This window comes from Sus scrofa, chromosome 7, assembly GCF_054392235.1.
Source record: "Sus scrofa isolate SSC_HxYL_T2T_F1_AM1 chromosome 7, Sscrofa_HxYL_maternal_Yorkshire_Landrace_v2.0, whole genome shotgun sequence".
Lineage (NCBI taxonomy): Eukaryota > Metazoa > Chordata > Mammalia > Artiodactyla > Suidae > Sus > Sus scrofa.
The window spans coordinates 82,799,522-82,816,270 of record NC_139389.1 but is presented as its reverse complement, the minus strand read 5'-3'; the positions used below and the strand labels follow the sequence as shown (position 1 = coordinate 82,816,270).

At 38.1% G+C, this 16,749-nt stretch overlaps 1 protein-coding gene across 1 annotated transcript in view; it reads left to right on the top strand.

The window, feature by feature from the left end:
• Positions 1–151: 151 nt before the first annotated feature.
• Positions 152–16,749, top strand: part of LOC110261585 (uncharacterized) — a 484,734-nt gene continuing 468,136 nt past the window's right edge. Inside the window, exons 1-2 of the mRNA XM_084966983.1 lie at positions 152–362; positions 1,464–1,503. The gene's annotated coding sequence lies outside the window, so the exon portion shown is untranslated. The remainder of the gene's footprint in view (positions 363–1,463; positions 1,504–16,749) is intronic.

Here is a 16,749-nt window from a genome sequence, read left to right as displayed (position 1 = left end):
CTCAGTATTTATCTTTTATCTAGCTCAAAATAACCTCTACACCCCGCACAACTACCCTCTCTCACCTGCAGGTAATCAGTGTAGTCTCTGCCTCAACCTGACACCTGGGACGTCCCTCAGTTCCCTGCAGGTGAGCTCAATTTTTGCAGGGAGGGAGCAGGGCACGTCCAGGGCGTATGGCAGGTGAGCTCACTGGTTGCTGGATTTCTGAAGAACAGACCACCACTTATCTATGGGAAATATTTTAACCATGCAGAACTCTCAAAGGAAGGGGGAAAAAAATGCAGAGTGTTTACACAAGGAAACCCTCTAGAAGTTAGAGAAAGGAAGAAGTGCCTAGCCCAGGACCTATCGCATAACAGGTAATTATAAATATCTGTAGAATAAATAGCAATTTCCATCATCAAAATCTTCTGTATCTCTGTTCCACCTCCTATAGTTCCTTAGACTTTTTAAAAATCGCAACAATGATAAGTTTGTACAGAAGAGCAAGAGGAAGAGGAAGCAAACATTTATAAAGGGAGGGGCTCTGCTTTTACAAGTAAAATGTTTTGTCTACTTAAATCTTAAACTAATTTGTATTTGTTTTTTAATTATTTTTATTATTAGTAGTAAATAGTACATGTTATTAAAAAGAAGCTCAATGCAAGAAAAGCTCAGTAAAGAGAAAAAATGTTTCTCTCCCCAAAAATTATTGTTGCCAGTCTCTTGCATATAGTTACATAAATAGCCTACAAGCATGAGAATAAGCATAGTTGATGTTTTCCTTAAAGTCTAATCAAACTGTAGAAGTGAAAAATACCTTATATAGTTCATCTAGATGCCAAATTACAGACTTTTAAATGACTATTCTGGAATAGAAAAGGAAACCATGAAATTAGAGAAATCTTACGGCACAAGTCAACTCATGGCAATAACAATACCACATCACATGGTAAAACCCTCCTTCTGAGCATGGAGGGGGTACAAGAAAAAAATTGAGTGCACCTAGAGTTCTCCTGAAACCCGTAATACCCATTATCAACCTCAACCTAAAACACCAAGAGATTTAGGTGTCCTAGGTTGTCCAGGGCTGTAGAAGGAGGATTTAATACCCCTACCTCACCCAGCTTGGCTGTTGCTTTCTAGTCTTGACAATCAGCGTTCCTTCAGCACACTGCAAGTTAGAACTGAATAAAGTAACGATTAATTCACTCATCTGTGGAAAAAAACTATCAACTTTTCAAGATATATGCAATTTTAAGAGTGTTTTGAGGTCTCAAAGAAATATTTCTATAATAGCATTCTGGAGTATGAAAAGTGACAAGAGAAACAATTCTGGCTGTGAGGGATAGAAACACTATATTAAGGAAGAGGAACTTTTAGTTCCATTCCCTATCATTCTATAGTTTATAATTTCTTTCCATCCTCTTTGAAAACTATGGGTTCTTTTGAAGTTTTGTGTTTCTTTTTCCTTTCCACAGTGGTTCCCTTGGCAATAGCTTCAACCATCCCCAGGCTGAGGTAGGTCTGTGGCTCATGCATGTAGGTACTATCATTTGTAGACTGAGAATGAAGCCTCCCGTTTTTCATGATGTGGATGCAGTGGGGTCTGGGAGACTGGCTGAATTCAATGGGTTTATGGAGCTTATGCTTGGGACCCTATTCTGTTTCCTATACAATTAGTCTTGGTCTGTCGTTTTACTTTTTAAGGATTCTAGCTGGTTTATGACTGAGTCCATCTTCTTTTTTGACCGAGTTGCCATGGGACAACATCCTGTTCCTGACTTACTAAGCTTCTAGTTTCTTTTTCTCCTCTGCCTTTATGACCTAGGGTAAACATTAATTATGGACATGAAATTTATGGTGGGGCGGAGTCCATTATAAGAGAACATTACTGAGAGTCATAGAAAATTGCTGTTCTCATTCTTCTCTTTCATCTTTATTGGTCTTCCATTTTTCTCAAAGCTTCTTTCTGTTTTTCTAACGATATTACTTTATTCCCTAAGCTGCTTCAGCTTTAATATACCAACATATAGATAAGACATAGACGAAAACAAGAAACGGTTCTTTGAAAAGAATGAAACCAAAGAAGTTTTAGTCTTGCAAAGACTTGATTACATCCTGGACTTAGTTGTCTGTTATTAAACTATTGTTTAATATGTCTATGCTGTTGTAGAAGGGACATGAATTTTATTTTAGACAGCTTAGATGTGAACTTCTGCTTCAACTCCTTGTATTTATTTATTTAATTTATTTTTGGCTGTACCTCTGGCTCCTTCTTGTTTATAACATTAGGCAAAACTTAAATACCTTATCTCCAACATAATGCATATTACTGTATACTTATGATTTTAACTGAAGGATTAAAAGGGAACACACATGGAATATACCTACCACAGAACCTGGTCCATGGCAAGTGCTAAATCACCCATGACCACCCATCTTGGTAGCTCCCAGAAAAATGAAAGGGGGAAATCAATACTGTATTTTGGATTTTCGATCTGAGCTGTTTATAAGAAGCTCTGCCTCTGCTATAGTAATCATATTTTACCTTCACAGATGCAGTGCAATATAGCATTCCTATTTTCAAACAATTTTACCTATATAGAAAGTGCTTTTTACAAAATTTCTACTTTTCCTATTCAGATGTTCTAGTGTCTCACCTATTTCCAAAGAAATTTTTTTTTTTTTTTTTTTTTTTTTTTTTTTTGCTATTTCTTGGGCCGCCCCTGCGGCATATGGAGGTTCCCAGGCTAGGGGTCCAATCGGAGCCACAGCCACCAGCCTACGCCAGAGCCACAGCAACGCGGGATCCGAGCCGCGTCTGCAACCTATACCACAGCTCACGGCAACGCCAGATCGTTAACCCACTGAGCAAGGGCAGGGACCGAACCCGCAACCTCATGGTTCCTAGTCGGATTCGTTCACCACTGCGCCACGACGGCAACTCCCAAAGAAAAATTTTTAAGTGTTTGAGGGGGATGGGGATTGGTGATTGATGGTTTAGAGGTTTCAACATTTGTACTTATTAAGACTTAAGACCAAACTGTCCTAATTCCTCCTTCCTTTATCTCAGAAATATTTTTGAAAGACTTTCTTTTGTTTTAAAATGACGTTCTCCACCAAGATCCAGAAAAGCTGCTAGGCTTTGAACTAACAAAGAATGCCTTATTCTGCCTGGACACACAGAGCTGCTCTCTCTCCCAGAGTCTCTGTGCTGCTGGTTTAGAGGATAGAATGATGCAATCCATTCACAATGTGAGGACAGGTCATTCTGTTGCAGCGGCGAGCGCTTTCTCTTCTGTTTGTTATGGCCCCTGAGCCATTCCTGAGACTACCAGTGAAAAGAAACTCCTACTGCTGTGTCTTCAGAAGCTCTTCAGACCAAATGGACCTGCCCAGATGTAGGTGGCCCTTTAATTCCCCACTGCTGTTGTTCTCGTCTTGGAAACTTGTGGCTTAGGACTTTGCTAGTCAAAGTGCACTTTTCAGACCAGCAGCTTCAGCAGTTAGAAATGCAGATTTCTGTTTACCCAGAGCTAGTGAATCCAAATCTGCATTTTCACCAGACTCTCAGGTAATTCACTTGGACATTAAAGTTTAAGAAGCACTGCCCCAGGGCAGCAAGTTAAGAAAGACAAGGAGAAAATAAAAAGCACTTTAATGGTGAACTCTATTTCCTTTGCCCTGGACGCCTTTTCTGACCCCAGTCTGCAGGCCTCATCTTTGCCTATTGAAATCCTAACCGGTCTTTCTCAGAGCTGTCTGAAATGCCTGCTCTGTGGAAATCTTTACCGATTGTGTCAGTCAGAGGCATCGCTCACTCATTTACCCGGATCTTACCTTTGGCTCTTACTTGTATCTGTTTACACTGTGCAAGTGTGTTTGCACAAGTCTAATCCATCCTGCTTGAGGCTTAAGATTTGCCAGAACCTTCTTTAGAATGTCCAGAACAGTGGGCCCTGGCAAAAAGAAACCCTTATTTATTAATTGAAAGGAAGGAAGGGAGAATGGGAAGAAAGAACTCCATTAGTGAAGTAAATATTTCTGGAAAAAGTGAGTCGAGCCCTGGGGTGGACTTGAGCCTATTTGAAACAGGAACCCAGGGACACATCAGGTCCATCCCCAAAGAGCTCAAATGCATTGAGTGGAACTGTCATTGTCCCAGAGCTAACTGGACCAGATCAAATTCAAATCCACCCCATCACAGCACTGACCATCCAGAATTAGCCCAAAGCAGGGTTTTTTTCTGCAATAGAATCATAATTCTGTCTGCTAGGGCCTTGACCCCTGGCTTTAAAAACCATGCTGTGAGGGGAGTTCCCGCTGTGGCTCAGTGGGTTAAATCCCAACATAGTATCCGTGAGGATGCAGGTTCAATCCCTGGCCTTACTCAGTGGATTAAGGATCCAGCATTGCGGCAAGCTGTGGCATAGGCAACATATACAGTTCAGATCTGGAGTTGCCGTGGTATAGGCTGGCAACTGCAGCTCCTATTCAATCCCTAGCCTGGGGAATTTCCATATGCAGCAGGTGTGGCCCTAAAAAGACCAAAAAAAAAAAAAAAAAATTCTGTGAGTTCTGAAAGGAATACCTCCTCACCCATTTGCTGACCTATGTCAATTCCCACTTGAAAGTGAATATATTCTTTTTTTTTTCTTTAAAAGGGGTATTTTAAAAACATCTTTCAGATTCTAGTATCTTTGCTTTAAGAATAAATCTTATTGAATGGTATTTAGTGTTCTTAATTCAAGTTTTTGTAATGCATCCTTGAGTAAAGGCAAAGTTTCTGAGTGCAAGTTACAAGTTAAAAGAACAAGTCATTTTATTACTCTTGATAGCTGAATCAATTAAAAACCTTTGCTCTAGATCATATTTACGATGTCATATTCACAATGAGATATCTTCCCAACAGACATCCTTGTATCATTACAATTTTACCACACATAAAATATAATGGGAAATGTTCCTAGGACTTCAGGACTTACAAGAAATTAGACTTTACAAGTGTCAATACTGTTACGACTCATAAAATGGGTAGATGATCCACATGGGGAGACTGTTGTAGGAGTGAAGTTCACACAGATTAAGCATGTTTTCTTTGATAAGTATTTAAAAAGTTTGACTGAATTATTCAAGGTCAGTCATTTGGGAGGTACTGGCAGGTGTTATAAACTTTCAAAGAACAACAGGTGATCCTATGAGGGAAAATAATCAGAAATTGTAACCCTGTGTTTCCCGCCTCTGTGAGTTTCTCAAGGAAACAGCTCTATTATAATAGCCTAATTAAAATAGCCAAAATAGGTAACACTTATCAGATAACAGGGAATAATTAAGCGCATTTTGTCTTATTTATTTGATGAAATATTATGTATCTTTTATAAACAATAACTGGGATAACAAACTGGTTATGAAACCAGCTTAATTTTGTAAAAAGTTCTGTACATGAAATTGTATAAATGTATTATTGCAACTAATCAGACATCCAATATTAAAATATTACACTGGGGGTTCCCACTGTGGCTCAGTGGGTTAAGAACCCGACTAGTATCCATGAGGATGCAGGTTCAATCCCTGGCCGCACTAGTAGGTTAATGATGCCATTATTAAGTGAAAGGGTATTGCTGTGGTTGTGGCATAGGCCAGCAGCTGCAGCTCTGATTTGACCCCTAGTTTGGGAACTTCCATATGCCGCAGATGTAGCCATAAAAAGAAAAAAAAAAATCAATCTGTAAAGCAGAAATTCACACACCATCATAAATCAACTAATTTCAATGCATTTTTTTTTTTTAAATAAAAATTTACCGTGGACTAGGCCCTGTGGTAGACACTGGGGATACAGCAGTGAAAAAGACAAATAGGAATCCTGACATAGGGACTTCACAGTCTGATGCAGAATAAAGCTGTACAATAAGTAGATACACAGTATAAACTATGACTCATGCTATGAGGTAAGGGTATTATGTATAATAGGGGCCCTAAGCTGGTTTGGGGAAGAGGGTGTTCATCAGGGAAACCTCTGTAAGGAAGTGAAGGAAGAATCAGAGATAGACAAGGGAAGTCTTAGGGACAGCATTCCAGACAGAAAGGCCAAGAACAGAGGAGCAGAAACTCAGAGAAGTGAAAAGGTTTGATGCCATTGCAGAAGTGGGGGAAGGACCAGGAGCACAATGAAATGAGAATGGAACCAGATCATATGATGCCTTTAGGATTTATTGTTTTATTTTTATGCGAAGTCATTGAAGCTTCTTAAACAGAGGAATGGGAGGAAACTGTTTACATTTTAAGAACTTTTTGTGCTATGTGGGAAATGGGTTAAAATAAATAAGAGTGGGAGAAGGAAAACCATGTTGGAGACTATTGCAGAAGTCCATGTGAGAGGTGGAAGTGGTTTAGATGAGACTTAAAACGAGGGAGGTGAAGAGGACAGGTAGAGCTATTATCTGGAGGTTAAAAAAAAAAAAATCTACTAGTGGGTTTGGAAAAAGAATGGAAACATTAACTACAACCTTGACACTACTTTCTTAAACCGCTAGATAAATGGTGATGTCATTGACATATTTGGTGTAGTTAGAAATTTAGGAAGGAAAGCTTAAAAATCCATTTGGAAATAAAGTTGAAATCTTGTCAGAGGACTAAGTGAAAGAGTCAGATAAACAGTTGAATATACAGTTTTGGAACTCAGGAAACAGATCTGGTTGGAAATCACATATTTGGCAGTCATTAGCATTTAGATGGCATTTGGTGCTCTTGTATAGAGTAAGTATAGAATGACTAGAGGAAAAGCTCATTTTCAGTGCCGAGGAATTATGGAGGAGGAGGAGGAGCTATCAAAGGTGACTACCAGGCTGGAGAGATGTTGAGTAATGCTGGAACAAAGAAAATAGTATTTCAAGAAGGAAGGTATGGTCAGCATTGTTGAATATTGCTGAGAGAGCAAACAAGATGATGTACCCCCCTGGATAAAAAAATATTTGTCTTATTAGGGTGGTGATTTTAGAAGTATATTTTAAAATGTTTAGGCTTCAATAATGAAACCTAATTAACATCTAGTTATTTTTTTGATAATTTTAGCAGCATACTAGTGTAATGTAGTTACTTCATCTTAATCCCCAAACTCTTTGTTAATCATTACTTTTTACATCTCTCTATTCATTGTCATTTCATGTATTAAACAGTTTACTCTCTGGAGTTCCCATCATGGCTCAGTGGTTAACGAATCTGACTAGGAACCATGAGGTTTCGGGTTCGATCCCTGGCCTCGCTCAGTGGGTTAAGGACCTGGCGTTGCCATGAGCTGTGGTGTACTTTGCAGACATGGCTCAGATCCCACATTGCTGTGGCTGTGGCGTAGGCCAGAGGCTACAGCTCCAATTAGACCCCCGGCCTGGGAACCTCCATATGCCGTGGGTGTGGTTCTAAAAAAAACAAAAACAAAACAGTTTACTCTCTTACTTCCTGTCTAGTATTAAATCTTCAAAAATTTTAAACCTGACCAACCCTCCAGCCTAATATCGTAACTGCTAAATACATAAAGTCCCTGCCTTATAGATATCACACAGAATGTTCAGTTTGCTACATATACGTTTTTAAACAATCTCTAACAAATGATCTATGTTCTGTCTTCAAATTCATAGCATTTTGCCAAAAATGCCTCTTTTTCTTGAAAAATAAATCTACTTTATTTGGGTAAATTCTGGTCTTAATTTGACAGATGATGCATTAGGCAAAGATGACTGAAAGTATAGTGTTTTTTTCTTTTCACATTCTGAAAACTCTATATTTGAAACTGAAGATGGGAAGTTCCATGATTGGGACAGGAACTAGTGTCTTCAGTTTGAGTGGGTGAGGAGTGGAGGTGAGGCAAGCCTTCTGATGGCCCCCCTCCCCCCACTTAAATCCTTGACTATTTGCTTTCTTTGGAATGACTCAGAGCATCATCACCCCGTGGGGTCCTCATGAATAGAAAACAAGAAAGAGGAAGAAGCCTCCAAAAGGTCTGGTTTCAGCAAAACTAGCAGGGCTCCATTCACTTCCCTTAACTTTCCTCTGTAGGCTTAAATTATGCCATTGGGTGGTATTCTTACCTCAAGGACAAATTCTTCTTGGCAAGAGTTCAAATTTGTGAAAATTGTCTTCTGTAAATCTCAACAACTCTTTTATGCTTCCCGGAACCAGCCCAAAGTCACTCTGTGCTGAATGTCTCATGAGACATTCTAGATCTCCATGTCCCTTGCTTGTATTTTTCCTTCCTACTTCTCTTATCTGTATCAATGGGCATATTCAAATAGCTATCAAGAAAATATGTCCCCCCCCCCAAAAAAAAGACAATATATTTCCCTTCCTCTCTGTGTGGTGGATGACAAAACATAACCTACACCTCACTGGAGATAAAAAGGAGTAAAAGCTGGAGAACTCTGGCAGCTGGATGGGTAAGATCAAGCGAGGCATGTTGGAAGTTTTCACACGGCAGATGCTGTGGTGCCAGAAAGGAGAGCTCTTAGGGAAGGATGATTGCATTTTTCAGTGACATTCTTGACTCTTAGTTTTCACCTGGAGAGAATTAAATATAGCCATGTTTACCTTTCATTTTTCCTTTTATCTATCAGAGGATAGAGGTCACAGAGGGCAAATACGCCTTTCTTCAACTAGCTTCACTTTTACTGTAAACCAGCTTCTCTATTTGGAGAAATAGTCAACTGATTTTGGTTGTTCTTAGAGAAGACTTCCTGTGAAGTTGTCCAATTAAATGAGTGGATATTTTTCAGCCTTTGGAAAACTATGTCAATACACAAGAGGTCCTGTTAGTGCAGGATAGTGCTGACTAAGTGAGATAGATTTAGTGAGATATGAAAAGTAAAAAGGTAGATCAAATACTAAAGCAAAAACAAAATGTGGAAATGCCCAGTCAAGAATTGACTTGGGGTTTCTCTCAAGCCCCAAACTGAAATCTCCTGGTACAGAGTTTTCTGTGTGATGGCTTATGGTTTACCTCTTAGCCACTGATTCACTTACGTGATAATTAGGAGTATTATTTAACCAAGATTCAATTGCTTTCCTTTCTCTTTGTGACAGAATATTCTTCCCTAACTCTTTGATTCTGTTTGGCCATGTGACTTGCATTGGCTAGGGAAGTGAGAAGAGGCTATAAATGAAATGTATTTGTATAATTCTATTTGATTTTTGTGCTCTTGTGATCTTCCATGAGAAGGACATGACCTATATAGCTGATGCTACTTTATCCTGAACCCTGAAACAAACACAAAGTAGATTCTGAACCCAATCCTAAGTGTGGACTCAAGTCTAGCCATCCTGGTTTCTAAAGCATAACTTCTCAGCTAAACCAGCAAAGATCAGCTGAGCCATAGCCTCTAACAGATCCATGATCACTGAATGTGGGTACTTGTAGCAACGAAATTTTAGGGTAGTTTGTTATGTAGCATTATTGTAGCAATATCTGACTAATACATATACTTGGAAGAATTCTAGCATAAACATAAGCACAGAAAAACTACTTTTGCTTAATAATTTTCCAATCCAAGCATAAAGGGGAAAGCATCAAAATTACTTGATCACATCATTTAGCTGGAAAAAAATTGGTCTCACTACATATCTTTTATAAAATGGAACTTACATAAATACAAGTCAATCCAAGCACCTGTGGTCAACTAATCTATGAAAAAGGAGGCAAGAATATACAATGGAGGAAAGAAAGTCTCTTCAATAAATGGTGCTGGGAAAACTGGACAGCTACATGTAAAAGAATGAGGTTAGAACATTCTCTAACACCATACAGAAAAGTAAACTCGAAATAGATCAAGGACCTAAATGTAAGGCCGAATATTATAAAAATTCCTAGAGGAAAGCATAGGCAGAATACTCTTTGACATAAATGCAGCAATACCTTGTTTGATCCACCTCCTAGAGTAATGAAAATAAAAACAAAAATAACCAAACTAGACTTAATTAAACTTAAAATCTTTTGCACAGCAAAGGAAACCATAAAAATAATGAAAAGACAACCAACAGAATGGGAGAATATCTTTGCAAAGATTAGTCCCACCAACAAGGGATTGATCTCCAAAATATACAAACAACTCATACAGCTTTATGTAAAAAAAAAAAAAAAAAAATACAACCTCATCAAAAAATGGGCAAAAGATCTAAATAGGGATTTCTCCAAAGAATAGAGAAAGCCAAAAGATGCTCAACATCAGTAATTATTAGAGAAATGCAAATCAAAAGTGTATCAAAGTATTACCTTTCAACAGTCAGAATGGCCATCATCAAAAAAGTCTACAAACAGAAATTCCCTTATGGTGCAGTTGGTTAAGGATCCAGTGTTGTCACTGCATTAGCTTGAGTTGTTGCTTTGGCATAGGTTCACTTCCTGTCCTGGGAATCTTCACATGCCTCTGGTGCAGCCCAAACAAACAAACAAATAAAACATACAAAAAAGTCTACAAACAATAAATGCTAGAGAGAGTGTGGAGAAAAGGGAACCCTCTACACTGTTGGTGGGAATGTAAATTGGTGTGACCACTATGGAGAACAGTATGGAGATTTCTTAAAAAAAACTAAATATAGAACTACCATGTAATCCAGCAATCCCACTCTGGGGCATCTATCCAGAGAAAACCCTAACTGAAAAAAGATACATGCACCCCAATATTCAGGGCACCACTATTTACAATAGCCAAGACATGGAAGCAACCTAAGTGTCCATCAACAGAGGACTGGATAAAGAAGATGTGGTACTAATATGCAATGAAATACTACTCAGCCATAAAAAGAATAAAATAATGCCATTTGTCACAACATGGATGGAACTAGAGATTAACATTCTGAGTGAAGTTAAGTCAGACAGAGAAAGACAAAATCCTATGATATCACTTATATGTGGCATCTAAAAAAAAATGATATAGGGGAACTTGTTTTAAAGAAAGAAAATAAATAAACATCATTCACACTGAATAAAGTCATTTTGCTTTCAAATATACCTAGCAGGAGAGCTCCCCAATACATTCTTAAATAAGGTGGTTTTATATAAGTAGCAGAGCTGCAATAAAGCTATCTTTCATGATAATTTCTCCATCCATCCATCAATCTATCCATATTCATTATTTTTGCAGTTCACATGGTCATCTAGGAACAATGCAGTAGGTTATAGGCAATTTACGTAAGAATTTAGGATTAGAAAAAACTAAGTTTCATGCATTTAAATTACACAAGCAATCTATGATAACTGTAGCCAAATTAGAAAATACAGATAAACGCACAAAGGAAAAAAAATCCCATGTAAATACACCACCTAGAGTTACCCTTTCTTAAAATGTCATTGTATATCTTTACAAAACTTATTTTCTGTGTGTATATTTATATATATATTTAATTACAATGTACTCATACTGTTCTTTAAATTGCCTTTATCGCTAAGTGCTATGTTGTAACTTCTCTCCATGATAGTAGTATAGAGCTACGTAATCATTCTTAATAACGTCTAGAATTTAATAGAAAACATGCTCTATTATTTGTTTTCATTCTTTCTTTTCTTTCTTTTTAGGGCCACACCCTTGGCACATGGAAGTTCCCCGACTAGGTGTTGAATAGGAGCCACAGGTGCCAACCTACACCACAGCCACAACAATGCTGGATCCTTAACCCACTGAGTGGGGCCAGGGATTGAACCTAAATCCTCATGGATACTAATCAGGTTCTTTACCTCTGAGCCACAGTAGGCACTCCCTATTATTTGTTAACTAGTCCCCTATCTTTGGATGTCTAAGTTGTTTCTAGGTTAGTTTGGGGGGTTTTTTCCATTATAAATGACGCTTGAACATTCTTGTTCATGTATTTTTCTCACTTTTCAAATTCTTTCCCTAGGTTGAATTCCTAGATATGATATTGCTAAAATATAGAATATGTACATGTTTAAGACCCTTGTCAAGATAAGTCCCAGAAAGGCACTTATTTACATTCCTTCTAGCACTAAGACTTTTACCATATCTTCCAATCAACTCTTAATCCTGCAGACTTTTGAAAGATTCCCCTGCTCATGTTTTTCCTTTTATGTATCTACTACCTACTCTACTTCCACTTAGAACAACTTGAGAAATTCCATCATTCCATTTTTTCCCTATTATATACGAAGAAATAAAACATAACTCAAGAAATGTCTTGTGGAGTTCCTGTTGTGGCTCAGTGGAAACAAATCTGACTAGTATCCATGAGGATGCAGGTTTGAGCCCTGGCCTCAATCAGTGGGTTAAGGATCCTGTGTTGCCATGAGCTGTGGTATAGGTCGCAGATGAGGCTCGGATGTGTTGCTGTGGCCTTGGTGCAGGCCAGTAGCTACAGCTCTGGTTTGACCCCTAGCCTGGGACCCTCCATATGCTGCTGGTGTGGGCCTAAAAAGACAAAAAAAAAAAAAAGAGAGAGAGAGAGAGAGAGCGAGAGAAAGAAATAAAAATAAATGTGACAGCAAAGTAGTCTTCTTTTTCATCAAAAAGATGCTTTTAATTTTGGCCTCCAGATTATTTGGAATAACAGTTAACTAAATCATAACCCTTTACAATTTCATGATATTAAATAGGGCTTGTTGGAAATGAGTCATTTTGTAGACATTGAAAGTTTTATGGTTAGTTTAATGTCACTGAATTTAATTAACTTAAATTGTCAACTGCACATCATGGTGTCACTATATTTTGGAAAACCCTCTACAGTCAGAGAGCTCTTAACACTGAACAAAAAATGCAGTTTCCTAAGTTATAAGATCTATTTAGCCAATTTGTTGAGTAAGGCATAAAGGAGTGAATTCCCCAGCAGCAGGAATAAAAAAATATAAAATTGTGAAAGTATGGAGGCTCCTATGGAGGAAGAGAAAAATTAAGATAAAGGAACATTTCCATGTGTCAAATTCAGTTTTTTTGCAACCATTAATAGATGAGATTACAAACTGGTGCCAGAATTTTAAATGAGGTTCTTGCTTGGAAATGACAACTGGCATGGATACTCACCCTTGTGCATCTTCCAATTCCCAGAAATCACACAAACATATAAAAAAGAAATCTTCCTTTCTTGAATGGTTTTAAAAAGGCAAAATTAAAAATAACAGTATTTTGAATATTACAAAATAAGCTATTTTGTATGAGAATATTATAAAATAAGCAGTGAAGACTATATGGAAAAACTAAAATTTCTCTTTTTTTCCCCTGCTTTGAAGTTCCCAAGCTAAGGATCAAATCAGAGCTGCAGCTGCTGGCTTACACCATGGCCACAGCAATGTAGGATCCAAGCCACATCTGTGACTTATACTACAGCTCATAGCAACTCTGGATACTTAACCCACTGAGCAAGGCCAGGGATCAAACCCACATCCTCACGGTTACTAGTTGGGTTTCTTGCCACTGAGCCACAACGGGAACTCTGTAATATCTCTTTAAAACCAATTCCTGGAGTTCTCTGGTGGTGCAGCAGGTTAAGGATCTGGCCTTGTCACTGCTGTGGTGCAGGTTGCTGCTGTGGCAAGAGATCAATCCCTGGCCAGGGGCAATGCCAAAAACAAAAACGAAAAACAAAACCTAAAACTCCTAAGTTTTTTGTGGGTTTTTTTTTTGTCATCTTAATCATTCATGTGTATTTTGAGAGAAATTAGGGAATTCTAACTGCAAAATTAGAATTTAAAAGACTTTCTTCCAAAATATTTTGCACAGCTAATTTCTGATTTGTTTTTTTTTGCTCATTTTTAGCATTTACATAGGACTTTATATTTCAAAGTACTTCCTTGACAAAATCACTAACATTCTTCTATACACTGTTATGCTAAGAAAAAATATCCTTTAAAATTTTTCACTTAAAAAAATAGATCTCTCATGCTATTTATTTCTCTTGCATCATGTGTATTTTCTGGGAGTGTCTCTTCATTCAAATTTAGTTTAGCAAATATTTGCTGAATAACCACTTGGTATAAGACTTTGTGTCAGAGTTTTGAAAGATCTAAAAGGGTAGAGACAAAAAGCAGCTTAGTGGTTGCCAGGGGCTTGTGGGGAGAGGATGGGGCATGACTGCTTAATGGGTATGGAGTTTCCTTTTTGGTTTTTGGGGGTTCTGTTTTGTTTTGCTTTGCTTTTTAGGACTGCACCTGCAGGATATGGAAGGTCCCAGTCTAGGGGTCAAATCAGAGCTGCAGCTGCCTGCCTACACCACAGCCACAGGCAGGCAGATCTGAGTGATGTCTGTGACCTACAGCACAGCTCATGCTATGCCAGATCCTTAACCTGCTGAGTGAGGCCAGGGATCAAACCCACATCCTCATGGATACTAGTTGGGTTCGTAACTCCCTGAGCCACAACAGGAACTTTTGGGGTTTCCTTTTTGAATGATGAAAAAGTTCTGGGATTACCTAGTGGTGATGATTGTTCAACATCATGAATTTATTAAATGCAACTGTACACTTTAACATGGTTAAAATGGTAGAGGCTATGTATTATACAGTAATTTGAAGAATCAGGCAAAAAAAAAAAAGAATTAATAGGGTCAATGAAGGAGGCACAAATAATCCACTTCAGAAGTGCATTTAATCAGAAATTATATTTAAATTGTCCTTCCAATATTACTATTGATTTCATGCAGTAACTATGGCAAATCCAATTTAATAAGCATGTATTATTAAGGCTGTCATCATCAGTCATACTTAAAACTGAACAGAAATGCTAAAATGAGCAATAGAGGTCCCTTGCCTTCAAGTAGCTTTCAACTTTATAGGGAATAAAGATAGCTATTTAAAATGTCTACTAAAAGACAGAATGTCAAAAAAAAAAAAAAAAAGCTATACAAGAGAGGTGAACATAGTGCCAAGGAAATGAAAAGGATAATTAGTTATTGGAGAAAGCATCAAGGATGTTGATGCTTTGTACTTGATCTTCAAGGTTTGGCAGGGCGTGATTTTGCCAGCCATGTAAGATGGTCATTCTAAGAGAGAAAAAGAAGATGAGAAAACGTATAGAGCCAAGAAATGGAAGGTGGGTATGGGTAACAGGGAGTAGCCACATTGGCTGGGGGCATGGTTTAGTAGACAAACAGTGGAAGTTAAAGTTGAGGGGATAGAACCAAAATAGTCAGAGTTTGAAGGTGATTTAGTCGTGGTTTCTTCCAACGTTTTGCCTACAAAAGGAGTCTTTCCTATAGCACCTGACAAGTGGCCCTTTCAGCTGTCTTTGGAATTCCTCTAGTGACTCAGAAGCTAGCACCTCTAAGACAGCCTGAACTGCAGTTAGATGACTAAAATTACTAGAGTTCTTATATTGATCAAAAATCCACCTCCCCCCATTTTCTATCCTTTTATTTTATTTTATTTTATTTGCTTTTTTTTTGCATCTACAGCATATGGAGGTTCCCAGGCTAGGGGTCTAATCGGAGCTATGACTGCCGGCCTACACCACAGCTGAAGCAACCTCAGATCCGAGCTGTGCCTGCGACCTACACCACAGCTCACAGCAACGCTGGATCCTTAACCCACTGAGTGAGGCCAGGGGTCGAACCCTCAACCTCATTGTTCCTAGTTGTTTTCAGTGCACCACAACAGGAACTCCTCTATCCATTTATTTTAGATCTCCCTTCTGAAACCACACAAAATAAAATGACTTTTTTTTTTCCATAACAGCTCTTCTAGTATTTAAGCCAGGAAATATGTTCTCCTTTTTTCCTCTTTTTTTTTTTTTTTCTCAGTTAGATATTCCTGGGAGCTTTAATAACTTCTCTTATGATATGTTTTTTTCAGACTCTTGCACTTCTTGTTCATCTGTTCTCTGTAAATTCCTGCATTCCTATTTCAATGTAGCAACCAGTACTGGATTTGTTTCTCTAGGTCTGGTCTGAGTACCATCACTACTGCTTCTAATATAGCTTGAGGCTCTATGCAAGATTCTGGCAGACACCTCACTGGGTTGACATACATTAAGTGTAGGGTCAACTAACACCTGCCTAAAATTGTGTTTTGGAGTACAAACGTTAAGTCAGTTTTCCCAGTCCAGTACTCAAGTGCTGAATTAATTTATCAGTTAAAAATTTTATCGTGTTAGAGTCGACCTGTAATTGTATACTATGAGAACTCTTAGGAACCTAATTCTCTTGTCTTGTATAGTGGCCCTGCTACTATCTTCTTGCCATTCATTCATTTGGTCAGCAGACTTTTAATGTTGATATTAAGGCTTTTAATGTCAATATTCATTTAATGTTAATAAAACATGTTAGAGAAATTTGTGTAATACATAATTTTAAGCCAACCACTCTATTTTCTCCTGCAGGTAGACTTCAGTCATCAGTTAGTCATCCTTAATTAGAAAGAAATGGTCATTGAACTAATTATGGATACAGTCAGTTATATTTTCATGTGCCAATATTATAGTATTTTTGTTTACAGATTTTATGAAGTTTATTTTGCTAAAATGGATGTAGTAGCTTGTAGCTCAGGCTTTGAAGTTATACTTTTGCAACTGGCATCCAACACAGCCAGCTACTAGCTGTGATCTTGGGAAAATTACTTAATTTCTCTGCGTTTGTTCCATAATCTATACAATGTGTGTAAAAGTGCTACCTACTTTTTTTTTTTTTTTTTTTTTTTGTCTTTTTGCTATTTCTTTGGGCCGCTCCCGCGGCATATGGAGGTTCCCAGGCTAGGGGTCGAATCGGAGCTGTTGCCACCGGCCTACGCCAGAGCCACAGCAACGCGGGATCCGAGCCATGTCTGCAACCTACACCACAGCTCAC